The sequence below is a fragment of the Lampris incognitus genome, chromosome 9 (assembly GCF_029633865.1).
Source record: "Lampris incognitus isolate fLamInc1 chromosome 9, fLamInc1.hap2, whole genome shotgun sequence".
In the NCBI taxonomy this organism is placed as follows: domain Eukaryota; kingdom Metazoa; phylum Chordata; class Actinopteri; order Lampriformes; family Lampridae; genus Lampris; species Lampris incognitus.
This window is the reverse complement of record NC_079219.1, coordinates 61,982,930-62,009,611: the sequence shown is the minus strand read 5'-3', so window position 1 is coordinate 62,009,611 and position 26,682 is coordinate 61,982,930. Positions and strand designations below refer to the sequence as shown.

At 45.8% G+C, this 26,682-nt stretch overlaps 1 protein-coding gene across 1 annotated transcript in view; it reads right to left on the bottom strand.

Annotated features, from left to right (window-relative positions):
* col6a4a (collagen, type VI, alpha 4a) overlaps positions 1–23,121 on the bottom strand; it is a 151,674-nt gene extending 128,553 nt beyond the window's left edge. Inside the window, exon 1 of the mRNA XM_056286202.1 lies at positions 23,086–23,121. The gene's annotated coding sequence lies outside the window, so the exon portion shown is untranslated. The remainder of the gene's footprint in view (positions 1–23,085) is intronic.
* Between the last annotated feature and the right edge of the window lie 3,561 nt (positions 23,122–26,682).

The following is a 26,682-nucleotide window of genomic DNA, read 5'->3' as shown; positions in this document are numbered from 1 at the left end:
GCCCAGTGATGGCTCTAATGAGCTTTAGGTCCACACCCTGCTCCACTACAGGCTACAGCCCAGCTGAGCTGTTGATGGGGAGAAAGATACGCACCACACTCCCCACTTTGGAGAAAAATCTCCTACCAAAATGGCCCAGCAGAGCAGCTGTGGAAGAGACGGACAGGAGAGGAAAGGCCAAACAGGCCCACTACTACAACCTTCACCATGGAGCTAAGCCACTGCCTGCCCTGCGACCAGGAGACGCAGTGCTCTCCAAGTTAGACCATGAAAAATCGTGGTCTCTGCCAGCGGTGATCTCAGGTGAGAGCTCTACCCCAAGATCCTTCATCATTACGATGCAGAATGGAGAGGTGCTGCGACGGAACCGCCGTCACCTGCAACCAGGGCCAGTTCCCCAACCCACCACAGCAGCGCCGGATGAGAACTCTGGGACAGATAACCACTCTGACACAGCCACCATGATAGAGACTGTTCCTGTCAGTCAGAGTGTGGCTACTCCCACATCCCCTCTGCTCGGTCAGACTGTGACTAGATCTGGACGGGTGTCCAAGCCAGTTAACAGGATGAACCTGTAGACACTATTGTATCGATCTATGGCCTGTGGAAGGGGGGGGTTGATTAAAAAAGGGGGGGTAATGTGAAGAAACTAAAGAAATGTGTGTTGACATTTATGTTTGCATTGTTCATGTTGTGGGAAGTTAATTGAATTGAAATTCATTGATAATTGTTGTGAAACTGTTCACAGTTGTATAACAGTGCCTTTGTTGAGTCAGAATAGGGAGTAGTAATAGTATGTCGAACTGTCTCAATTTAAATAATTTTTGGGTTAGGTTATGTGCCATTGAGAATGGTCATTCTCTGAGTTTTCCCAGCAGGTTATTAAAATAACACTCAAAAAGGAGGGAGATGTCATATACGGTAATATATGTGAGCATATACTGTAGTATTTACGGTAATTGAAAGTGCTTGCGCAAGTACTGTATTGTTCCGGGAGTGCTGTATGTTGTTGCCTGTCTCGTAGTTTCATTAAAACTGACTGACGCTACAAGAAGCCTCCTTTCCGTCATTCAAAGTTGGCTTAACGTTACAGTTTTCACAGTTGTAATTTAATAAAATAAAATAGATATGTGTACAAACCTGTCCACATACAACCAGAATATCTATCGGTGTCCTCGTCACTTTAATTTCGCCAACAAATCCCGCCTTGAAGTCCAACCAAACGTCAAGACTTTTTTATACCTTCCGTCTTTGCTTTGTGTATTTCCCTGGCGTAGAAATCAAGTACATATAAATATCAGGAAACGCGATTTGAGACCAAGTGCTAATGTCCATGAACCACTGGTTGTTTGGTAAACTGTACGGGTCACTGTCAAGTCCAACTTCCTTTCATTTAAGTAGATAATCTTGCTTTATAATCCCGGTTACACCGTTTCCCCTACGAGAAGTAGTCCGGTGGCTTAGTGAAATGATCGTTATGGAGCGGATAAAAGCGCCATTTTTGGTAGGATGGTTCCTTAGGGTCAGTTATTGGATTTTAGGGTAGGAGCCCCTGGAAAATCTCAATTTAAAATATCAAATTGCAACGCTGTCAATGTCAATGAAGTATCTGAAAATCCGCCTAGTATTTTTCAGACAGTATGCATCATAAAATCATCAAATCACTTCCAAATGTGATAAAGTTGGCCAACTTTTACAGAAATAAAGTCCCCAAACATGAAGTATTATCAACAACACATTTAATGCAATGATGAATACAAATGAACATTCATCTTAATGTGAAAACATGGGGTAGAAGAAGCGAGTTACTGTTTATTGTGTCTATCTGTTACAGTTGCATTTGCAAAGAGGTGAGCAGTCCAAATTTCCAGTGCTGCATTTGCAAGAGCTACAATCCCCTTTACATGAGCATCTGATGAGCTCTCTGCAAGCTCTGGAGACCTCAGGAATTGTTAGCCAGACTGGCATCCATGATCCCAATTCCTTGGTCCATCCATAGCTCTCTGGAGAAGGAATGGCTTGGTGGGTTTGTGTACTGGTGGTCCAGATGCCTGCTTGGTAGACTGCCCATTTCACGTGCTGGAGGAGTGCATTCTGGGTAGGAGGTAGTTTCTCCATTGTTCTATTTTCTTCACAGAAGAGTTCTTTTCTTTTTTGGTTAATTGAGTTCGAAGGGCTGGATTTGTCATACAGGATGACAGTCAATCTTTCAAGCTCACTGAACTGCTGGCTATTTACGTTTAGTTGCTGGAAGGGATGCTTTGCCAGGTCGATGAATGTTTCTGTGGCAGCATCATAGGCTTGCCAGGCCCGCCAAGCTGACTTTTTACCTTTTCCATTGAAGGCAGATGTAGTGTCACAGCCGGAATACGCATGAAACATAGGCAGAGCTCTGGATTTAGGTTCCCCCAGGCTTTTGCACATGCAGTTGATGTGGTAAAATCTGTACTTTTTGCCCATCCCAAAAGCCACCCAGATGTCAGTCAGGGGTTGAATTACCAGTAAATCATGAAACAAGCCTGCAAGGATGACGATGACATCAGTGTCCACAGTGCGCACAAGGACAGTTTTCGCTACCATGCTCCACTGCATGTTGTACATGGACCACAATCCTAGTGTCAGCCTCCTCATGATTGCAAGAGTTCATTGTGCTACTGGAACCAAAAGACGACACAGCTTGCCCTGATGTGACATGCAAAGCTTTGGTTTGTGGCCAGCTGAACAGTTCAATCTTGGATGTCAAAAAGTCAAACAGCTCCTTCTTATTGCTTGGATCACGGAGAAAATCCATCCAATTTCCGGGCAGCTTTGTCGGGCCTGACACTTTTCTGCGAACACCTTGTCCTCTCTTTTCGCGGGTGGACTCCTTCAAACTGTCTGGGATGTATGTGTCCCATACAACATCCAGCCGCTTGGTATTATGTAGCTGCTTCTGTAAGTAAGGGATGAAAACCTCATCTGCATAGGTATCAAATGTGGTCACTCTCACAGTGGGCAGGCAGTGGACAATGACTGCTCCATCAAGGACTTTGCAGTCATAGGTTGAGGGTGGCTCTGGTTGCCCTGGGTGCTCAAGACATTGCAGCAGGTCAGATTTGGTGCCGGTCAGATGAAGTTTCCCAAAGTCTGAGAGGGAAGGAGGGAAGGACTGTACCTCATGTGCGAAGAATTCATCCAAGTTATTCTCACGGCTTTGCATAGCTATATATAGCTGGCCAAAGAGTGCCACGTTGTTCTGAAGCACTTTGATCTTTTTCCCATGTTTCGCCATTGTCTTGCGTCGAGGTTGCCTGAAGAGTGCCAAGGCATTCCTCTTGATTGGATCATGGATGGAGCGTGTCCGTTCTTCAAGCACCTTCTTGACAAACTCCTGATATTGTCTCTTTCCTGTCTCTTCCAAGATGAGTACTGTATTCACGACGGATTTATCTGTGCAGTTCCGGCTGTCAAGAGTCACAAGATCTTTGAAATCATCCAAAAAGGATTTCCCATTCTTTTCATGATTTCAGATAGACTTTTGATTTGTCTCTGGAAGGTCTTCTGCGTTGCAAGACCCTGCTCGTGGTGCTGGAAGTTCTCTTCATTATCTTCTTTGAGATATCCATCTTCAAATTCCCTTAGCAATCTTGCCAACTCTGGGCTGGAGAGCATCCATCGTCTGAAGGCATCTGGGTTTTTCCGTAAGGCCCACTGCACCCCCTGAACCTTTCACATACTTGTTCTCCTGTTCATGAGCTTGGTCAAAGGGAATTGCAGAAAACTTGTTGTATGTCTTGGAAATAACCCAGTGTGAATTCTTCTCAAACTCATCCTTAAAACACGTTTTTCGAAGCGGGTTTGTAGATGGGAAGCACCTCCGCCAGGCATGCTCGAAACATCAGGCTAGCAAACCCCCCCACTGTATTGCACTTGGTAAATGTGAGGGTTACAGAGCAAGCCTGCAAGGTCGGGGGACTGTTCTAGACCAACTAAACCCTGAGGCAATGGACCGCTCATTTGTGGAAAGAAATCGTAATCACGTAAAGGTGGTTCTGGACATTGTTATGCTCTGTGCAAAACAAGAACTGTCATTACGTGGACACAAAGAAAGCAAGGAAGCAGAAGCACTAAACAAGGGACATTTTTTAGAATTGTTTAAATTCATTTCCAAATACGACCCAGAAATTCAAAGTCGCCTTCAACAAATGCCTAAAAATGTAACGCTCATGAGTGCAAAAATGCAGAAGGAATTGCCGGAATCTGCTGCCTCATTACTGCTGCGCAAGATAAAAGCAGAACTGCGTGAATCACCCGCCACCTACTGTGCCATAGTAGCGGACGAATATCAGGATATGTCAAAGCGTGAGCTGGTCGCTGTGTGTATTAGGTACATTCATGCAGGGACAATACAAGAAAGAGCAGTTAGATTTGTAGACACCGGTGATATGAGCGCAGCGGAGCTTGCTCCTCTCTGTGCGTGGGTTGGAGCTTTGACGGGGCTGCCGTAATGTCAGGGAACAGAGGGGGGAGGGGGGGTGCATGTTATTTTAAAACGCACTTTTCCAGACGCGGTTTACGTCCACTGTAATTCCCACCGTCTTAGTTTAGCTCTTTGCACCGCATGGAAAGTGTCGGGACACGTCAGCACTGTTTCCGAGACACTGAACTCTCTCCACAGTTTCATGTTTCCGAGCCACTGAACTCTCTCTACAGTTTCTTGACAGGTGCGCACAGACACGCTGAACTCCTCGACATCCAGAAAGAGCTTCATCCTAACAGGCGATGCCTGGAGTTGGAGCGCTCAGCAGACACCAGGTGGCGCTCGGGGTCAGGATCAGTGAGCAAGGTTTTGGTGTTACTTGACGTTATCTTGGAAACGCTAGCACAATTTTCCGAAACTAGTGGTCACACTAAAGTTGAAGCCGAATCACTTTTGCAACAAATTCAGACGAAGAAATGTTTGTTTTTGCTGGCTACATTCGGGAAATTATTCGAGAGCAGCGATTTTGCAACAAAAGGTTTACAGAGTGGCTCATTGACTGTCACTGACTGCATAGATCTAATTCAAGGCCTCAAAGACAGTTTTGCACAGTTTAGAGATAATTCACAAGGTGATTTCAACAAAGTGTTAAAACTAACAGAGGAACTGATGGAAAAGAATGACGTCTCCAGCTGGGACGTCACCGGCGCTCGGGAGAGAAAGCTGCCCGCGAGATTCAATGAGTCGGTGGTTACCACTAGTTTGGGCAAAGCTACAAACGTGAGGAACAACGCTGAGCTGAAGCAGCCATGGATTAACATTCTGGACAGGCAGATTACTGAGCTGGACAGTCGCTTTCAGCAAGATCAGTATGGCATCATGCGAGCAGCCGCTGCTTGTTCATCAGGATCAGTTACGTTTGCCCAGAAAGAATCATTGCAGCATTCGTGTGATCATTACCGGATATCTATTGAGGACGCGGAAGGGACCGTTTTCATTCAGGCACTGCGTCGTAAAGTGGAGAGGGGTCAGTGTTACCCATCCCTCATTGAAGTGCTGGACAGCTGCAACTCTGACGTTTTCCCAAACATTAACAGACTGTTAAGGGCAATGATCCCCATTCCCCTGACTTCATGTACTGTTGAAAGACTCTTCTCCACTACAGGCCGTATCAAAACATGTCTAAGATCTTCCATGCTACCTGCACGCCTCAACAATCTATCCCTGTTGTCCTTTGAAAGGGAACTTACTGACTCTTTGGACTATGATGAAATAATCTCGATCTTCAACGCTCGCCCTCGGCGTCTACACATTGTGCTGTAAAACGTGTACTATAGGCCTATAGCTTACATGTTGTATCATGATCTTTTAGACAGTCGGGCTGTTTTCCTCAGTGATGTTTAAATGGTTGTGTAGAGCCTGGTGAGAATGACTGGGGTGGTATTTGTTTAAGTGGGTTTTTATTAAAGTTTTAGTATGTTTCTTGGTCGCGTACTAAAAACCTGTGTTATGTGTTTACTGCTGTAATGTGTTCGAATTTGCGTCTTGTTTGAAGGATTATTGCTGGAAAATTTTGGCCCACCCATTTTCACTCAGGCCCACCTAAAAAAAATATTCCTGGTTACACCACTGGAATAGGCTCGGTAGCCCTTGGCTAACGGGTCGGACCCTTTAGTCGAGTGGTTAACGTTGTCGCCCGCGGTGCAGGAGACACGCGAACCGCGGGTCCCCCCCCCCCCAATTCGCTACAATATCTTGCCATTAATGACCAGAAGAATAAGTAACAGATGTAAAAAAAGAAGTAACCACTGTAACATTTTCACTGTCTTCCATGCTGGTTTTTACGGTTTACTTCCCAGTCACGCTGAAAACCTTTTCCGGAAAACAACATGTAAACAGAAAGGGCCTCGGCTCCTGGCAGTGGAAAACAACACGTAAACAGAAAGGGCCTCGGCTCCTGGCAGTGGAAAACAACATGTAAACAGAAAGGGCCTCGGCTCCTGGCAGGGGGAAACAACACATAAACAGAAAGGGCCTCGGCTCCTGGCAGGGGGACACAACACATAAACAGAAAGGGCCTCGGCTCCTGGCAGGGGGAAAGGTGTCAATCTACCCGCTAATTTTGGTGGGAAAGGGTCTTTTAGAGACGCTGCCAAAGTGACTATTTTAGTGTCCGCGGAAGCACAATGTCTTTGCAGTGATGTTAACTCAGCTCGGAGTGATTCAGTAGCACTGAGAACAGCGTTGTCTTGAGGTGGCGGGGTTAGTTTGGGCGGTGTTAGCCATCATGGCAGCACATTTAACATGTGTAGTAGGCATAGTCGTGGTACTCAAAAAGACGTAGTGAAAAAAAAGAAAAGAAAAAAAACTGTCAGAATGATTATTTGTTCCCAACCGAACGAAATGGTCGATCCAGATACAAAAGCACCGTTTGAAGTCTGCCGATCTGGACTTTTTTTTTAAGCTAAAAGTGATTACTTGCTATAGCGTGTGGCCCGTGTATTCACTATTTCAAAGTATCTGCAGGCATGTTAGGTGTGTGGTGTTTGACTCCCCACGTTCCATGCAGCCCAATTTAAGTTCACTTCTCTGCTTTATTAATTTCTCAGTAACATCCCGGTAACAACAAAATAAAGAATATCTTCATATCTTCTGTATCTCTCCACCAATCCCCAGCAGACAAACTGTGTGCCTACATTTCAAAGAGGCATCACTGACATGGGAACCATATGTTTTGAGTAAAGGCTAAGAATTGAAATACTGCATCTTTTCCCAAAAATTCCACAAATGTCTGTTGACAAAAAGAGGGAACAGAACTAAATATGTCAAGGCATCCCGTTGGGACGTTATGGAAGTAGTGAGCTGATTGCTTGGTAAGTCTTAGCAGGAAATTCCCCATTATCAATTTCCTCTACAGATGAAGACAGAGGGCACTTTTACAGGAAAGTATCTGAGCAGAACACCGATGAATCTGAAGTCTGTAGTTGGAATCCAATATCTTACTAAATGATAACGCCTTATGAAATATGCAGTCTGATTGTATTTATTCTAACCCAGTGCTTATAAATATACAATTTGGTTGATTTATTTTAATCCAATGCAACAACAGTGCTATGAATAAATAAAGTTTTAGACATGGAACCCCTTACCCTAGCAATGACAGCACTTTGTTCTTCTCATTGAACTATAAAGGCAATGAAACCTCAGACCCTTGCAGTGGTAGAGCCTTGCTCTACTCAAAAAGCTTCCCAGGAATCATGTGGGTCCAAGGAACAAGATGGATTTCTAACCCCAGAATTTATTGACAATTATGTTCAGTCAACTCCACAATATTAAAATGTCACTAATATACTCGTGACTACTACAGCGAATGGATGCATATTAGTTTAGCTGATTCTTGGCATGACAACCACGAGTAATAACCCAAAACAAGACCTGCTAAGCAAGGCCCTAGCTATGCAAGCATGGTGAGTGGAGCTTTATCCAGGCCTACAGAAAAGGAGCCGCAAAACACACCAGCAATGGCACCAACTAGGTTTGCCGACCTGCAGAGGAAATCACGCAATTTAGTGGAAACTTATCAACCCTGCAATCAGATGTGGCCAGTCTCAAGACTACTCGAGGTAAAATTAAAACGAATGTGACAATAATTTTTCAACGACTCAACAAGGCTGAGGCTCTGATCTCTGAAATGGAAGAGGAAAACGGGTGCCTGAAGCAGTTGGCTAAGACAAGTGCTAAAGAGTTTTAAGCGCTTGAAGAATCTGTGATGGATATGGCCAACAGAGAGAGATGCCTCAATGTATGGCTCTTTGGACTGGAAGAAAATCTGAAAATAAGGTCAAGCTTTGCATTGCGTGAAGCAATTTTTCTCTGAGGCTCCCGGAGTGGATCTATGTGGAGAAGGCAGTTCACCGAGGTCAGAAAGAAGTTGCACGATTTGGCTTCACATGGAAGGGGGAGAAGATGAGCTTCAGGGATCCTCGAAAGGCAATGGAGCGGCTGACTGCAATGGACCTATGAAGCAGGGAGCAAGCTTCTTGGATTGCACCTTCAGCGGCAGATCCTTAGTGGAAAGCTACACCTCTTGACCAGGGACATACACTACCGTTCAAAAGTTTGGGATCACCCAAACAATTTTGTGTTTTCCATGAAAAGTCACACTTATTCACCACCATATGTTGTGAAATGAATAGAAAATAGAGTCAAGACATTGACAAGGTTAGAAATAATGATTTGTATTTGAAATAAGATTTTTTTTACATCAAACTTTGCTTTCGTCAAAGAATCCTCCATTCGCAGCAATTACAGCATTGCAGACCTTTGGCATTCTAGCTGTTAATTTGTTGAGGTAATCTGGAGAAATTGCACCCCACGCTTCCAGAAGCAGCTCCCACAAGTTGGATTGGTTGGATGGGCACTTCTTTGAGCAGATTGAGTTTCTGGAGCATCACATTTGTGGGGTCAATTAAACGCTCAAAATGGCCAGAAAAAGAGAACTTTCATCTGAAACTCGACAGTCTATTCTTGTTCTTAGAAATGAAGGCTATTCCATGCGAGAAATTGCTAAGAAATTGAAGATTTCCTACACCGGTGTGTACTACTCCCTTCAGAGGACAGCACAAACAGGCTCTAACAGGTACTATTTAATGAAGATGCCAGTTGGGGACCTGTGAGGCGTCTGTTTCTCAAACTAGAGACTCTAATGTACTTATCTTCTTGCTCAGTTGTGCAACGCGGCCTCCCACTTCTTTTTCTACTCTGGTTAGAGCCTGTTTGTGCTGTCCTCTGAAGGGAGTAGTACACACCGGTGTAGGAAATCTTCAATTTCTTAGCAATTTCTCGCATGGAATAGCCTTCATTTCTAAGAACAAGAATAGACTGTCGAGTTTCAGATGAAAGTTCTCTTTTTCTGGCCATTTTGAGCGTTTAATTGACCCCACAAATGTGATGCTCCAGAAACTCAATCTGCTCAAAGAAGTGCCCATCCAACCAATCCAACTTGTGGGAGCTGCTTCTGGAAGCGTGGGGTGCAATTTCTCCAGATTACCTCAACAAATTAACAGCTAGAATGCCAAAGGTCTGCAATGCTGTAATTGCTGCAAATGGAGGATTCTTTGACGAAAGCAAAGTTTGATGTAAAAAAAATCTTATTTCAAATACAAATCATTATTTCTAACCTTGTCAATGTCTTGACTCTATTTTCTATTCATTTCACAACATATGGTGGTGAATAAGTGTGACTTTTCATGGAAAACACAAAATTGTTTGGGTGATCCCAAACTTTTGAACGGTAGTGTAGGCAGGGGCTGGGGTGCGGTGACGATTAACCTGGGACCGGATGGAGGTGTGGAGCAGGGTGGGCCTGGTTGCAGATGCACCGACAGCATCATAGGTGGGCCTGCATTGATGGCACTGCAACCTCACCCTCCTGGGCAGGGAACAGGGAAGGTTGGCAGCCCAGGGTGCACTCGAAGGGGACATCCCCAAAGAGGCAATTGAAGGCATACTCAATGTAAGGCAGATTCTGGCTCCAGGAGGAAGGGTTGGAGGTGGCTATACAATGCAGGGTGGCCTCTAGCTCCTGGTTGGCATGCCCAGTTTGTCCATTTGACTGGGGGTGGCATCCGGAGGACAGACTCATGGTGGCACCCAGGTTAGAGCAGAATGACCTCCACACCTGGGATATGAATTGGGGGCCTCTGTCTGAAACCATGTCTACCGGGATACCATGCAGGCGGAAGATGTGTTGAATCAGGAGATTTCTCTGGAGAATGGGAGCTTTGGCAGATGGATGAAATGCACTAACTTGGAGAAACGGTCAACTAAGGTGAGGAAGACCATGTGGCCATGAGACGGGGACAGACCAGTGACAAAGTGCGACTAGGTACGAGCAAGGGATGTAACAGCCCAGAGGGGGGTTGTGGAGAATTTACCCCAGGTACATGCCACGACAAAGCACCATGTGTCCTTTTCCATAGAGAGCCACCAGAATCCTTACCTCGAAAACCTTCTGTTTCTCTTCTTGATCTCCAAAGTCATCCTACAGACCACCATCCGATGCTGCCTAGCGACATTCCCCCCTGTCACCACCTTGCAGTCTCCAAGCCCTTTCAGATTGCACCTCCTGCATAAGATATAGTCCACCTGGGTGCGCTTTCCTCCACTCATACATCAACCTGTGTTCCTTCCTCTCCTTGAAATATGTATTCACAACAGCCATTTTCATCCTCTTTCCCCGCTGCTCTTTACTCTGTTTGTGAAACCATTAGCAGTGTAAATCAGAGAGTATTTGAGAAATAAGGGAGTGCTACTGGGAGGTAAACTGTTTTTTGTACCCAGCTTCCTCTTTTCCAAGTGTCATGGGCAATTTTGGGTGTTTTTCTGAGATTTCAGACTAAAAAAATCAAGTGGTAAAAATCAGAGGTAATTCCACTCTCCTTGGGCTGCTCCCCTGCTGACACTGGAGTATTTCCATTTAAATGGCTACCATTGGGGATGAAATATTTGAGTATAAGATTGACTACAGACTTTCTGGAGATTGTTCAAATTAATATAAATCCAGTGCTCTAAAATATTAAGACTAGCTTTGCCAAGTGGAAAATGTTGAATTTATCTCTGTGGGGAAAATAAATGCAGTTAAAATTATATTTTCAGAGATTATATTTCTGTGATGCTTCCTTTAAATTTTCCTGTGTCCATGTTTAAGCAGTATGATTAGGTAGTTAGGGATTAATTGTGGAATGGGAAGAAACCCAAATTAGTCAGACTAAGTTGTTTAGTCCCCCTCCACCCTGAAGCACTGTGCGGACCAGCTGTCTCTGGTGTTCACAGACATTTTAACACCTCACTGGATATATGCCACATGCCAGCCTGCTTCAAGACCTCCACCATCATCCCTGTCCCCAAAAAGCCAAGGACCACAGGACTGAATGGCTACAGACCCGTCGCCCTGACCTCTGTGGTAAGGGAGTCTTTTGAGCGCATTGTTCTATCCCACCTTAAAACTATCACTGACCCACTCCTGGACTCGGTGAAGTTTGCCTACAGAGCCAGCAGGTCTGTGGACGATGCAGTAAATATGGTGCTCCACTTCATCTTCCAGGACCTGGACTCTGTAGGAACCTACGCCAGGATCCTGTTTGTGGATTTCAGCTCCTCCTTCAACACCATTGTCTCAGATCTGCTGCAGGACACGCTCTCCCAGCTGCACGTGCCTGTCTCCACCAGCAGGTGGATCACCGGCTGCCTATCTGACCGGAAGCAGCACATGAAGCTGGGGAAACACGTCTCTGACTCCTGGACCATCAGCACTGGTTCCCCTTAAGGCTTTGTCCTTTCCCTTCTACTCTTCTCCCTGTTAAAAATAGCTGCACCTGCAGTCACCATTTACTCAAGCTCCTTAAGTTTGCTGATGACACCATGCTTATTGGGCTCATCTCTGGTGGAGATGAGTCTGCCAATAGGTGGGAGATTGACCATCTGGTGTCCTGGTGCAACCAAACGAACTTGGAGTTCAATGCGTTAAAGACAGTTGAGATGGTTGTGGACTTCAGAAAGTACCCAGCCCCACCCACTCACATCACCCTGTGTGGCTTCCCAGTCGAAACAGTGGAATCCTTTTGCTTCCTGGGCACCATCAACAGCCAGGAGTTCAAATGGGAGCTGAACATCAGCTCCCTCACCAAGAAAGCAGAGCAGAAGATGTACTTCCTGTAGCAACTGAAAAAGTTCCACCTGCCAAAGTCAATGATGGTGCGCCTTTACACTGCCATCATTGAGTCCATCCTCACTACTCTCTGATACACTGCTGTCACTGCCAAGGATAAGGGCAGATTGCAGCATATCATTTGCTCTGCTGCGAGGGTGATTGGCTGCAACCTACCATCCCTCCATGACCTGTATGCCTCCAGGACACTGAGGTGAGCAGGAAAGATCATCAAAGATCATCAAAGATCATGACCAACCCTCCCCACCCAGGCAATGGTCTCGTCAAAACATTCCCATCTGTCAAGAGGCTAAGATCAATAAAAATCAAAACTTCACACCACAAGAACATTTATCCCTACAGCAGTACGTCTTTCAAACAAGCCCCGAGACACCCACAGAGCCTGACATTGCTGCCCATCCATCCCCCTCCACTTTTTTCTCCCCTGTTGTGCTCTCAGTATATGGACACCTTGCATAAAAACTTGTAATACCCTGTAAATAACTCTTATTCTGTAAATAACGTCTTGAAATTCTCAAGCAATGTTTTGTATATACAGCTCCTGCCACCCAGTGCTGGGCATCAGGGACTGCCACGTGGTCTCATGTTCAACCCTGAACCAATGTTGATTGCGCCTTATTACACCTTAGTTTTATTTATTTATTTTATTTTATCTTGTATGTATGTATGTATGTATGTATATTCTTTTCATTTTTATCTTTACTTCTTCTTCTTCTTTTGGCCTGTTCCTTGTTTCTCAGGGGTTGCCACAGCAGATTTTTCAGTTTCCATCGGTACCCTGTGAGGGCACAGCACCGATGGCAGCCGTTGTTAACCCGGGCCTCAACCGATCCGGTATGGTCTTGTCAATCCGCATACTGATTTGGCAAAATTTTATGTCAGATGCCCTTCCTGACACAACCATTAACGCTATTGATTCGGGTTAGTGTTAGGTAATTTTTATCTTCACTATTTACTGTTATTTTTTCCTTCTTGCACTAACATACCAAGACAAATTCATTGTATGTGCTTGTAGTTGGCAATAAATAAGGTTCTGATTCTGATTCTGATTTACTGCTAGGGGGAGAGGACTGGTGTTGGCAAATACAGAACTTTACAGTATAGTCTTTGAAATGGCTAAGCTATGCATACGCTGGTTCACATCTGGGTTGGGTGGAAATAGAGAAGTCGTTTACCTCCCCTTTAAGACTTATAGATGCTCTGTCTCAAACCCATCACAGTCTCCTCTTGAAGGGGATATTCATCCATTATGTCAGCACTCACGGGGGGGAGGTCTGGAACAAAGTCCATAACATTTTTGGCCCGTCTCAGTATAATGAAGGTTACTCATCTCTAAGGGGAAATCCTGCGATTAAGATAGGGGAGAAACCAGTATGCTGGGGGGCATGGCACATCAGAGGTTTAGCCACAATTACTGATCTATTTGAGGAAGGGGTGTTCTACTCCTAACAGGGGCTAAAAGATCAATATAATTTAATTGATAAAGGGTACTTTTGGAAATACCTGCAGTTACGGAGTTGTGTATAGTCTGTGGGTTACAATGCAGGACAGGATGACAGTGTATTGCAGAGGTTTTTAAAGCTCCCAAATATTGAACAATTTATTTTATTGAATGGCAGCAAACTGCTTGGCAATGAATATGAATATGATTCTGATCATGTACCGCACATTGCACACATTCCAACCTATTGTGAGTCACTTTCTCCAAAAATACATTAAAAGGACATAGAACAAGGAAAACATTATGGGAAGCATGACGTCATTACAAACGGTGAGTTTTATGGGCCTGTTAAGTGTTGAATATGCATTTCAAGATACTCTCAGAGCCTGTCGTACGTAGTGAAAATCAAACTGGAATTTAATATTCTCCTGTGATATTATGTCAGATTTACATGTTGACTTGAAGACTCACAATGTTTGTATAACTAACATTTCAACAGAAACAGTACCCCTGACTCAGACACAGAAATGTGCTCCTGGGGCTGATGGGGAGTCGATGTGTTGCTCAAGAGGCTCTGGCAGAGCTGGATTATCCCTGACTACCACTGCATACAATGATACTCCCACTAATACCCACACCGGCACTATCACTACCACCCCCACCACTGCATACAACGATACTCCCACTAATACCCACACCGGTACCATCACTACCACCCCCACCACTGCCGCCGCCAGTACCATGGTAGTACCAAGTGAAACCATCGCCATCCCTAGTGCTATGGTAGTACCATCACTAGTACCATGATATTACCATCGCCAGTACCACAGTAGTACCAAGTGAATCCACTGCCGTCCCTAGTGCCATGGTAGCACCATCACTAGTACCATGGTAGTACCAAGTGAAACCACTGCCGTCACTAGTACAACGGTAATACCAAGTGAAACCACTGCCGTCCCTAGTACCATGGTAGCACCATCACTAGTACCATGGTAGTACCGTCCCTAGTACCACGGTAATACCAAGTGAAACCACTCCTGCTCCACCGCTTATACTATTAAGAGTGGCACCTTTACTAATAAAATCACTGTTAAGAATAAGGAAGAGAGGGGCATCCGGGTACCATGGTGGTCTATTCCATTGCCTACCAACACGGGGCGCGACAGTTCGAATCCCCGTGTTACCTCCAGCTTGGTCAGGCGTTCCTACAGACCCAATCGGCCGTGTCTGCGGGTGGGAAGCCGGATTTGGGTATGTGTCCTGGTCGCTGCACGAGCGCCTCCTCTGGTTGGTCGGTCAGTCGGTCGGGGCGCCTGTTCGGGGGGGATAGGATGATACGCCCCCTAGTGAAACTCCTCACTGTCATGTGAAAAGAAGCGGCTGGTGACTCCATATGTATCGGAGGAAGCATGTGGTAGTCTGCAGCCCTCCCCGGATCAGCAGAGAGGGTGGAGCAGCGACCAGGACGGCTCGGAAGAGTGGTGCGATCGGACGGGTACAATCGGGGAGGAAAAGGGGGAAGAAGAAGAAGAAGAAGAAGAAGGGACAGAGGACAGGGAACATAAGTGACAGCGTTGCAGTGTGAAGAGCCAGTAAAGTGAAATATGTGTGGTCACTGCAGGTTCAGCTCAGATCTGAATAGCTGTGGGTCCCATCAATGTGTAGCGGGATCTTGGGAGGACAGGGTATTAGATAAACTAAATGGGGAGGAAAAAAAGAAGCCTTTCAGGAATGCCAGAATGGCGAGACGGTATATAAAAAGAACCATAATGTTTTCTGATCCCGGTCAGAAGCTCCCTTTGAAATCAAACCAACAGGAAAAAACAGATTAGTGACAGCACGCAGGTGCTGAGACGACTCAGAGCCTCATAAGGACATCGTGTGTGGAGAGACAGCTGCTGCCTGCCTGAGATGAGTGTGCATGCAGCTGCACGGAACACGCAGCCTGTCTACCAGTGGTTTACATCAGATTGTGGAGTTTATGTCTGAATGATAAACATTATCGCGCCTGTTTAAAGTTGGATTAGTGCAGCTCTGTCCACCATCAGCTGCATGTAGCGCATCCTCCTCAGCTGCTGTACAAGTGCCCTGCCGAAACACAGGCCTGATCAAATAGTGACACGACCTGTTCCCAGAAGATGATGGGTCGCATGGCATAACAGCACATCCTGGTGTTTTCCATGGGCTAATAAACTAGGGCGCCGTTCTTTGGAGGTTTACCGGGCACCACCAACTGGGAGGAGACCCCGGAGTAGACCCATGTAACGACCCTCACTTGTGCAGGTGTTCGTGGTAGAGATTCAGACCAGGGGTTCCTAACAGTGACTTTTATCGCCTGCATTCACAAATAAAACAACAATCCATGAGGTTTCTGCTGCAAGGCGACTGCATACAAGTCTCCAGCGGAGATGGTCTAGCTCCCTCGTGCATGAGCTAGCAAACAATGTTTCTCCCGGCTAACCTCGTGCGTTGCATAGCATACTAAACTTACATGGAAATCAAAATGCACAACTCATTAATCTTCGTGTAAACAAAAGTACAAAACCAACCAAACAAAAGGACAGACAGCACTGGCATAGCGCACTGAGTGATCGTCTAGTTTTAACATAGAAATTCTTGACTCTTGCAATATTCATAACCAAGTTCTTGCACATTTACATTATACATAAACCACGTACCTGCATTCACAAATAAAACAACAATCCGTGAGGTTTCTGCTGCAAGGCGACTGCAGACAAGTCTAAAATAGCACAAAACCACAATAAGAACAATGCTCTCCAGGACGCACAGCGCAGCGGGGCTGCCGCCAACATTTTACTTTAACTCGGTTAAAACACTTACAACTCACTTCCTATCGTTACTTTTCCAGAGCATCAGTTAGTACAACTTACTATATACATTTATATCCAACCCATAGTTTGCAAAGAAAACATGTTCATTTATTAAAATATCAAATGATTGGCGGAGCGCTCCCAGAGCCTGCTTACCTCCAGCGGAGATGGTCTGGCTCTCTCGGGTACGGGTCGCGCAAAGGCCCAAAATGTGTCAGAGCGAGAGTCGATAGACCAACAGTCGCGCAGCCTCATACTTAACCTTAGTGATGCGGTACAACATCTGGGGTTTACACAAACCATCAAAAAGCATTGGATTACAATGACATGTTAAAATACACATTTTGGGAGAATTCACTTGATCTGAGTGAGGTCATTTTCAACTCTGTTACACCCACCCCCCACTGAATTCTGGACAAAATTATACACATGTTCGCAAAATATAGCTATGATTCATCTGGTGTCATGGGACTACACACAAGAAGACCGACTCTAGAAGTATCCTTTAAGGATGCGGTGGACAGAGAGCGACGTGGAAAAACTCTCCAACCAACCACCGGTCATAGAATGCCTTACACATTCTACACTTGCCCAAAAACTGTCAGTTGTGGAGTTAGAACACAACGAGACAGGAGACGTGAGAGTAGACGTAGTCGAGGTAGTTTACTAGCTCCAACTTAGCATGTCATGCATTCGACAACGACGCTGAACTGTGTACCGGAAGCGGAAGTGCATTATCTGACCCCTCGCCTCTTCCCTTAAAGGTACACCGTCCTCTTAGGTGAATGTCTCTCGTTATAGAGATGTGGGTCACCACACAGGCCCCCCCAGAATTCACCTTCACAAAACAATGCAAAACAGCAAAAGTGCAAGTCATGAACATAAAAATAGACTCTACAACAGAACAGTCAATGACATAGTGCAAAGTCACGGGGAAAACAGGTGACGAGTCGGAGGGCGGACCCTGCGGCCATAACGGCTGCGCTTCACAGGAGGGGAAACAGATGGGGCCGAAACCCGGGCCATAGGCGGGGCCGAAGCAGGAACAGAGGCAGGTGCCGGGGCCGACCTAGGAGGGCGCCCCCGCCGCGGGGGTAGGGCCAATTGCATTGGCTCCCCAATGTCCAAGTGAGCGGGCTTGAGACGGTCTATAGCGACCCCATGTTCACCACAAAGTTCTTATCCCCCGCCTCCAGGACGCGGAAGGGCCCGTCGTATGGGGGCTGCAGCGGGGACCGATGGCTGTCGTGCCTAATGAAGACGTACCTCGCCGATGGCAGATCCTTGGGGACGTAGGACCGGGGGAGGCAGTGTTGAGACATCGGAACGGGAGCGAAGGCACCGGCAGCGCTCCGGGACGCCCTGAGGTGAGAGGCGGCCGACCAGGGAGCCGTAGCATCCGGAAGAAACTCCCCCGGAACCCGCAGGGGCTGGCCATACACCAGCTCAGCGGAGGAGGTCTGGAGGTCTTCCTTCGGGGCCGAACGCAGGCCGAGCATGACCCACGGGAGCCGGTCCATCCAGTCGCAGCCAGTGAGGCTTGCCCGCAGAGCGGCTTTCATGTCCCGATGGAACCGCTCACAAAGTCCGTTGCTCTGCGGGTTGTACGCCGTAGTGCGGCGGATCTTCACCCCCAGGAGCTCAGCGACCGCCGTCCAGAGCTCCGAGGTAAACTGGGAGCCCCGGTCGCTCGTGATGTCACCAGGCGTGCCGAAACGGGCCAACCAGCAGCCGATGAACGCCCGTGCTGGGATCGGCCGGATCAGCCGATCCCAGCACAGACAGCATTTTTTAGTTTGCAAAGAAAAACATGTTCTTTTATTAAAATATCAAATGATTGGCGGAGCGCTCCCAGAGCCTGCTTACGTCCAGCGGAGATGGTCTGGCTCTCTCAGGTACGGGTCGCGCAAAGGCCCAAAATGTGTCAGAGCGAGAGTCGATAGACCAACAATCGCGCAGCCTCATATTTAACCTTAGTGAATGCGGTACAACATCTGGGGTTTACACAGACCATCAAAAAGCATTGGATTACAATGACATGTTAAAATACACATTTTGGGAGAATTCACTTGATCTGAGTGAGGTCATTTTCAACTCTGTTACACCCAGAACGCGCTGGAGGGACCACATGTCCAGTCTGGCCCGGGAACGCCTGGGGATTCCCCAGGAGGAGCTGGAGGGCATTGCTAGGGAGAGGGGCGTCTGGAGTGCCCTACTTAGCTTGCTGCCACCGCGACCCCACCCCGGAGAAGCGGCTGAAGATGAGATGAGATGAGATGAGATGAGACGATAAACTAGGTCTCTGTTGCCAAAACAGTGACCCATCTTGACAGCTCAGAACATTGATATAGTGACTTTCAAATGATGAAATTACAGGGTTATTTTCCCCTACCCCCACCCCCCCCCCGGCAAGGAGCTAACCTCTGACATGGTGTCAGACATGTGGTTTTGGTTTCAAGACTCTTGGGATCGTCCATAACTCACGTGTGGATGTGGTGCCTATCAGGACTGTGTGGAGACGTTATTGTGAGACGCGTCAGGATGTTGTCGCTCATCGCTGGTTGTGCAACAGCAAATGTGCATCTCTGGAGGAATGTGGTGTGAGAGGTGAGGCCCATATCAGCAGCCCACACAGCTCCCTCGGCGTTCTTGTGATGCATCGTTCAAGAGAAACCTTTCCCAGAACTGTTAGCAGTCATCACTTCCACAGACGACGTGACGTCTCCGCGTCTGTCTCCAGTATGTCTTACGGAGAACGTAGCGAGTATGTCTTAATGGAGGAGGTCTCAGAAGACACTTCAGATGGTCCCCCAGCTGACAAGGCGTGGGCTATCTCACAGGTTTGGTAAAACGTGTTTGCAGGAGACCTGAGAACAAGCCTTCACGAGGAAACATCTCCCTGAAACAGGTGACCCTTCACTGTTCATTTCTTAGGCGAAACACGTTTTATAAAGAACTTCCAACAGTTCAACTCAGTGACCAAGTTCTGGAGATAACAACAAAGAGGGAAAAGTAGAGTGCTCCCTTTCACTTCAGCCACTAACTGTTCCAAACGAATATATATATATGGAGCTAATTCACGAAGACTGACGTCGGCGGGGTCAAGAAACAGGAGCGCTACATGACGTCATGGATGAAACAGGACAAGATGAGCATCATGTCACCACACCGAGGGACGCATGACGTCCCTTCAGCAAGACTTTAGCCCTTCACTCAGTATCATCCTCATCTGGAAGTACCCGGTCATCCCAGTGCATCCCAGTACAAGCCAGTATATTCTCTCTCAGGGCAACGTGACGCAGACACATCAACACGCCATGCTGTGGCTCGCACTTGTTGAAACCTTTAATAAAGAACAAACGATCTTACCGACCACGACTGAAGAATCCCGACCCGCATCAATTCATTTATATTTCGGAAAAGAACAGTTTAAGTTTAATCATTCATATTTCTGAAAATGTATTTCCTTTATATTTCTGAAAATGTGTTTCCTTTATATTTCTGAAAATGTATTTCCTTTATATGTCTGAAAATGTATTTCCTTTATATTTCTGAAAAGAACAGAGTTTAAGTTTAGTCATTTATATTTCTGAGAAGAACAGAGTTTAAGTTTAATCATTCATATTTCTGAAAATGTATTTCCTTCATATTTCTGAAAATGTATTTCCTTTATATTTCTGAAAATGTGTTTCATTCATATTTCTGAAAATGTATTTCCTTTATATTTCTGAAAATGTATTTCCTTCATATTTCTGAAAATGTATTTCCTTTATATTTCTGAAAATGTGTTTCCTTCATATTTCTGAAAATGTATTTCCTTTATATTTCTGAAAAGAACAGAGTTTAAGTTTAGTCATTCATATTTCTGAAAATGTATTTCCTTTATATTTCTGAAAATGTATTTCCTTCATATTTCTGAAAATGTATTTCCTTTATATTTCTGAAAATGTATTTCCTTCATATTTCTGAAAATGTATTTCCTTTATATTTCTGAAAAGAACAGAGTTTAAGTTTAGTCATTCATATTTCTGAAAATGTGTTTCATTCATATTTCTGAAAAGAACAGAGTTTAAAACTTGCACTGCATCCATTTGAACCTGGACATCCAATAAATTCGCTTTCCATTGTCCTCCTACAGCGCGTGAGACACGTCACGTGGGCTACAGTCCAACGTGTAGGCGCCATAGCAACATGCGCTTCATCTATAGTATAAATATATCATATCCATGCAAGCCAGATATGGTAAAGAGAATTCCTTGTAATCCCATAATGCAATACAAGACAGATGCGCTGCACGTGAAAGCCAGATGTGCAGTAAACCTAACGAGACATTTTGCATTTTAAGATTTCGCTAAGAAAAAACCCCTCATGGACTGGTCATCACGGGCCAGTCCATCACAGGCCGGTCCGTCTCAGACCGGTCCATCGCGGACCAGTCCATCACAGGCCAGTCCATCACGAACCGGTCCGTCACAGACCGGTCCATCACGGACCGGTCCATCACAGACCAGTCCATCACAGGCCAGTCCATCACGAACCGTTCCATCACAGACCGGTCCATCATGGACCAGTCCGTCACAGACCAGTCCATCACCAGTCCATCACAGACCAGTCCATCACAGACCAGTCCATCACAGGCCGGTCCGTCTGAGACCGGTCCATCGCGGACCAGTCCATCACAGGCCAGTCCATCACGAACCGGTCCGTCACAGACCGGTCCATCACGGACCGGTCCATCACAGACCAGTCCATCACAGGCCAGTCCATCACGAACCGTTCCATCACAGACCGGTCCATCATGGACCAGTCCGTCACAGACCAGTCCATCACCAGTCCATCACAGACCAGTCCATCACAGACCAGTCCATCACAGGCCGGTCCGTCTGAGACCGGTCCATCGCGGACCAGTCCATCACAGGCCAGTCCATCACGAACCGGTCCGTCACAGACCGGTCCATCACGGACCGGTCCATCACAGACCAGTCCATCACAGGCCAGTCCATCACGAACCGTTCCATCACAGACCGGTCCATCATGGACCAGTCCGTCACAGACCAGTCCATCACCAGTCCATCACAGACCAGTCCATCACAGACCAGTCCATCACAGGCCGGTCCGTCTGAGACCGGTCCATCGCGGACCAGTCCATCACAGGCCAGTCCATCACGAACCGGTCCGTCACAGACCGGTCCATCACGGACCGGTCCATCACAGACCAGTCCATCACAGGCCAGTCCATCACGAACCGTTCCATCACAGACCGGTCCATCATGGACCAGTCCGTCACAGACCAGTCCATCACCAGTCCATCACAGACCAGTCCATCACAGACCAGTCCATCACAGGCCGGTCCGTCTGAGACCGGTCCATCGCGGACCAGTCCATCACAGGCCAGTCCATCACGAACCGGTCCGTCACAGACCGGTCCATCACGGACCGGTCCATCACAGACCAGTCCATCACAGGCCAGTCCATCACGAACCGTTCCATCACAGACCGGTCCATCATGGACCAGTCCGTCACAGACCAGTCCATCACCAGTCCATCACAGACCAGTCCATCACAGACCAGTCCATCACAGGCAAATCCATCACGGACCAGTCCATCACAGTCAAGTCCATGACAAACCAGTCCTTCACAGGCCAGTCCATCACGAACCAGTCCTTCACGGACCAGTCCATCACGGACCAGTCGGCTGTCCTCCAGAACAACGATGACCGCGTCCAGGTTACACGGCACGTGTACTGATTTGTTAACTGTGCGCAGAAAATCAAATGTAAATCATTTGCACTGAGCGCTCACAACACCGCTGGGTAGGCTGCATGCATTCTGTAGGACGTATGTATTCTGTAGGCTGTCCTGTAGGACCTATGTATTCTGTAGGCTGTCCTGTAGGACCTATGTATTCTGTAGGCTGTCCTGTATGACGTATGTATTCTGTAGGCTGTCCTGTATGACGTATGTATTCTGTAGGCTGTCCTGTATGACGTATGTATTCTGTAGGCTGTCCTGTATGTATTCTGTAGGCTGTCCTGTAGGACGTATGTATTCTGTAGGCTGTCCTGTAGGACGTATGTATTCTGTAGGCTGTCCTGTAGGACGTATGTATTCTGTAGGCTGTCCTGTATGACGTATGTATTCTGTAGGCTGTCCTGTATGTATTCTGTAGGCTGTCCTGTAGGACGTATGTATTCTGTAGGCTGTCCTGTAGGACGTATGTATTCTGTAGGCTGTCCTGTAGGACGTATGTATTCTGTAGGCTGTCCTGTAGGCTGCAGCGTGAAGTAACGAGGCCAATAACATCAGCCAGTCAGTCAAGTTGTATTCTATATAGTGCTTTTCTAGCTGCAGCTGCCACTCAAAGCGCTTTACAATTGATTCATTCCTTAAGATGATAGTTTACCCATCTATTTATGAAACACCGCAACACAAGAAGCGCTGCGGTGTTTCACTGCGCCGCACAAAGTACAAACTACTCAGGGCTGCGACTATTCCGTCTCCATCAGGTCTGCATGAAGCTACACCTGCCTTTCACCGCATTTCCCGGCACTGCGTGTAAACCGCTTCACGCACAGCTGCAGCATGCAAGGCGACGAGGGGCTCGCGCTCTGCGCTACTTACTTACTTCCAAGCTGGCCGATGCGCGTCTGCTCCGACCCAGGTCAGGAATCCCACCGCCTGCCTTGTAAGGGACGTCCAAGCTTGTTCTGTGTGCGGCCGGGGCCACTCCTTACATCCACTCCCTCCTTACACCTCCCTCCTTACATACCCCTCCTTACACCCCTAGCCCCTCCTTACACCCCCTCCTTACACCCCTAGCCCCTCCTTACACCCCCCCCCCTTTCCTTACACCCCCTCCTTACACCCCTAGCCCCTCCTTACACCCCCTCTTTCCTTACACCACCTCCTTACACCTCTAGCCCCTCCTTACAACCCCCCTCCGCTTGCAAACAGCGTACAGTGAAGGATAACCTCCCCCAGCTGGAGAGGGGAGTGATGGGGGAGTTTGGACCGATCTGCGAGATAGGGGGAACCATTAGTGTTTCTGGAGAAATTCGTTGTAAAGCTGTGACGTGTAGGAGGGGGCAGTAAAGATGTGGAGGAGCGCTGGTTTCCATGTGGAGTGGGGGGGGGGCCGTCCCTGGACTGGGGGGGGGGGCTACTAGTGCATCTGTCGCCATTGTACAGTGTATATATCTGAAGATTGTTGTGTTATTCTATGTTAAGCACACTGAGAGTCACGACACCGGAGTCAAACTCCATGTGTGTGCAAACTTCCATGGCCAGTAAACTCTGCTTCTGTGAGCGCAACCATTCCAAGGCCTCTGTGTGTGTGGGTGTGTGTGTGTGTGGGGGGGGTGCACATGGCCATTGGGACTCTGGTTAATATTCACATCAATTTGCATATGGTCAGAAAAAGTTGTGTAGTTTGCTCTCACTGTAAGACATCATGTCATGTGCATCATTATCGCCGTCTTGCCACTAGACGGTGATAATGTTTTGTGTGTGTGTGTGTGTGTGCGTGTGTGTGTGTGTGTGCGTGTGTGTGTGTGTGTGCGTGCGTGTGTGTGTGTGTGTGTGTGTGTGTGCGTGTGTGTGTGTGTGTGCGTGTGTGTGTGTGTGCGTGTGTGTGTGTGTGTGTGTGTGTGTGTGAATTAAGTAACTGTAAAGCGCTTTGAGTGGCTGTTGCCGCTAGAAAAGCGCTACAAAAACGCAACTTGATTGATTGATTGATTGATGTGATGTGTAGGAGGGGGTGTGGGGGGGAGTTCACTGCGACTACTACATTTATTGGTTATCCCTGATAAGCGACTAAATACGTTTTAAAGAGTTGATTTTTCTAGTGTTTAGTCAGATTCTAGATCATGATTCATCAACTTTTTAACAGACCTATAATGAGATAATAATATCATAATGTTATACCATAATAAGACAGTTTTATTTAGTTTTAACAGACCTATAATGAGATAATAATATTATGTTATACCATAATAAGACAGTTTTACTTAGTTTTAACAGACCTATAATGAGATAATAATATTATAATGTTATACCATAATAAGACAGTTTTATTTAGTTTTAACAGACCTATAATGAGATAATAATATTATAATGTTTTACCATAATAAGACAGTTTTATTTAGTTTTAACAGACCTATAATGAGATAATAATATTATGTTATACCATAATAAGACAGTTTTACTTAGTTTTAACAGACCTATAATGAGATAATAATATTATAATGTTATACCATAATAAGACAGTTTTACTTAGTTTTAACAGACCTATAATGAGATAATAATATTATAATGTTATACCATAATAAGACAGTTTTACTTAGTTTTAACAGACCTATAATGAGATGATAATATTATAATGTTATACCATCATAAGACAGTTTTACTTAGTTTTAACAGACCTATAATGAGATAATAATATTATAATGTTATACCATAGTAAGACAGTTTTACTTAGTTTTAACAGACCTATGAGATAATAATATTATGTTATACCATAATAAGACAGTTTTACTTAGTTTTAACAGACCTATAATGAGATAATAATATTATAATGTTATACCATAATAAGACAGCTTTACGTAGTTTTAACAGACCTATAATGAGATAATAATATTATAATGTTATACCATAATAAGACAGTTTTACTTAGTTTTAACAGACCTATAATGAGATAATAATATCATAATGTTATACCATAATAAGACAGTTTTATTTAGTTTTAACAGACCTATAATGAGATAATAATATTATGTTATACCATAATAAGACAGTTTTACTTAGTTTTAACAGACCTATAATGAGATAATAATATTATAATGTTATACCATAATAAGACAGTTTTATTTAGTTTTAACAGACCTATAATGAGATAATAATATTATAATGTTTTACCATAATAAGACAGTTTTATTTAGTTTTAACAGACCTATAATGAGATAATAATATTATGTTATACCATAATAAGACAGTTTTACTTAGTTTTAACAGACCTATAATGAGATAATAATATTATAATGTTATACCATAATAAGACAGTTTTACTTAGTTTTAACAGACCTATAATGAGATAATAATATTATAATGTTATACCATAATAAGACAGTTTTATTTAGATTTAACAGACCTATAATGAGATAATAATATTATAATGTTATACCATAATAAGACAGTTTTACTTAGTTTTAACAGACCTATAATGAGATGATAATATTATAATGTTATACCATCATAAGACAGTTTTACTTAGTTTTAACAGACCTATAATGAGATAATAATATTATAATGTTATACCATAGTAAGACAGTTTTACTTAGTTTTAACAGACCTATGAGATAATAATATTATGTTATACCATAGTAAGACAGTTTTACTTAGTTTTAACAGACCTATAACAAGATAATAATATCATTATAGTGTGGCGGCCACTAGGGGCTATGCCTCTCACCCAGCAGGACTGTGAGCTGGGGGCGTGGTTTACGTTCCCGGGCTTGCTGGTGCAGGGTTGTTCCTGCTGTAGTTTTGGTTTTTGGAGTTGAGGAATAAACATCAAACTCGCCTTCGTCTCCTGTGTTTTTCCTCATTCCTGCCACATTGGTGACCCCGAATTGAACATGTTTGGAGCAGAAGAAGAGTGTGAACCCACTTCGGCCACGCCGCCCCAACTCTCACAGCCGGCCGTTCTCGCCGCGGCTGTGAAGCTCCCAGAGTTCTGGCAGAGCGACCCGGCCTCGTGGTTCCAGCATGTCGAGGCGCTGTTCCACCTGCGTGGAATCTCCGCGGACGACTCCAGATACTATCTGGTCGTCGCTGCGCTGGACCAGCAGTCCACAAGCCGGGCCATGCAGCTGTTGCGCCCCCCCCCCCTCCGCAACACGGTAAATACGTCGCCCTCAAACATCTTCTGATCCGGAGGTACAGCCTATCTGCCGCAGAGAGGGCAGATAGAATCCTTTCCCTATCCGGTTTGGGCGACGGGACGGCTGTGGATCTCATGGACAATATGCTGTCGCTGCCAGGCTCAGACGAAGGCGGGTTCCTTTTCCCGCACGTTTTCCTGCGCCAGCTCCCGTCTCCTGTGCACGCGGCTTTGGCTAACTCCCCGTGTCTGGCCGCTGGTGACTGCCGAGGTTTGGCTGAGGAGGCCGATCGGGTCCTGCTGGCTACCAGACGGTTCTCTGTGCAGAGTGTGGCATCGGAGCCT